This window comes from Tamandua tetradactyla, chromosome 7 (genome assembly GCF_023851605.1).
Source record: "Tamandua tetradactyla isolate mTamTet1 chromosome 7, mTamTet1.pri, whole genome shotgun sequence".
Lineage (NCBI taxonomy): Eukaryota > Metazoa > Chordata > Mammalia > Pilosa > Myrmecophagidae > Tamandua > Tamandua tetradactyla.
This window is the reverse complement of record NC_135333.1, coordinates 119,381,175-119,382,926: the sequence shown is the minus strand read 5'-3', so window position 1 is coordinate 119,382,926 and position 1,752 is coordinate 119,381,175.

Genomic DNA, 1,752 nt, shown 5'->3' with positions numbered 1-1,752 from the left:
GCCCAGGCAGAATTTGTGTAGGTATGATCCTAGTTGTTGAAGATAAACAGACTTTCTGGTATCAGTATGACTTGTTTATTAGAGGATCTCATGTCCCAAAGAAGTCAGCGTCTTAATAAGCACTGCAAAGGATCATTGTTATGTCCTCAAAGGCTGCCTCAATTCCTTTTTTTTCTCCTTTGTAGCTTCCTGAGTAAGCATGGGAGTTTAAGTACTAATAAAGGTATTTACCATTCTAAATTTCACCTGTGTTACTTGGACTTTTTTACATGACATTCAAATCTTTGCTTAAGGAAGACTTTTAAACTTAAAAAACAATTATTTATTTTTTCCATGATCTAATGTAATTCAGAAGATATTTAATCATGGGCAACTATACAATGGTAACAACATTCATTTTTCTAGGAGTCACAGATGACCCCACCTGGAAAATTGCAGTATTCTTTTTTCTATTTCCAACATATTTATTGAGTATCACTGGAAATCTGATGATCATCCTGCTCACCCTGGTGGATTCCCACCTCAAAACACCCATGTATTTCCTCCTTTGGAATTCCTCCTTCTTAGAAATCTCATTGACATCTGCCTGCATCCCTAGATTTTTGGTCAGCATTGTGACTATGGATAGAACAATTTCCTATGGTACTTTTTTAACCCAATCATTTTTTCTTTTCTTCTTAGGTTCATAGAATTTTTCCTGTTGGCTGCCATGTCCTGTGACCACTATGTGGCCACTGACAAATGTCTTCATTATGCCACCATTATGAGCAGTAGAGTCTGCACCCAGCTGATTGTTAGCTGGATGGCTAACAGTCTCCCTGGGATTTACCTTGGGTCTGTGGTGGGATATCTGTGATGCCAATATACTGACCATTGGCCTGCAAGAATATTCCTTTCATGAAACTCTCTTGCACAGATACACAGACCAGAGAATTGGTAAGTTTTGTTTTAGCCATTGTTGCATTTCTGATTACACTGGCCCTGGTGATACACTCCTTTGCAAATATTATAGGGGAAATTCTGATGACCCCTTCTGCCCAGGAGAGGAAAAAGGGTTTTTTCTACCTGTTCTACCCACATGATTGTCATTTCTAGCTCTTATGGCAGCAGCATTTTTATGTATATTAAACCTTCTTCAGAGAAAAGGATATCTTTAAGCAAGGGGGTGATAGTACTCATCACTTCCTTTGCACCCATCTAAATCTGTTTATATATACTCTAAATAATAAACAAGCAAAACAAGTCTTGAAGGATATAATTTTCTTTTCTGGGGGGGAGGTGCATGGTCCAGGAATCAAACCTGGGTCTCCCGCATGGAAGGCAAGCATTCTACCACGGAACCAACTGTGAACCCTTGAAGGATATAATTTTAAAATAGCCTTTATCACCTGAAAACTACAGGCTTTGACTTTTATAAAAGTATACTTTTATGGCCCATGGAAAATTGCACCATATTTCAAGTTCCCTTTGAAATATCCCTTTATTTTATTTCATATGATGGTAATGACCCAAGTCATCCAGACTAGCCTTTTAGCTATTATCTGTCTCCATGAGATTACCATATTCACTGCTGGAATCACTTAATTCTTTCAACTTAATTTTTTGATTTTGTTCAACCTCAAGGTATTCCACTAAGAATTCATTTGGGAAATCCAATATATCCATATTTTGTTTAGCATAGATTTGCTCAAAACATAGACCACCTGTGTACTCTATAAATATTCATTAATTTGATTTTGTAAATGTCTAGGA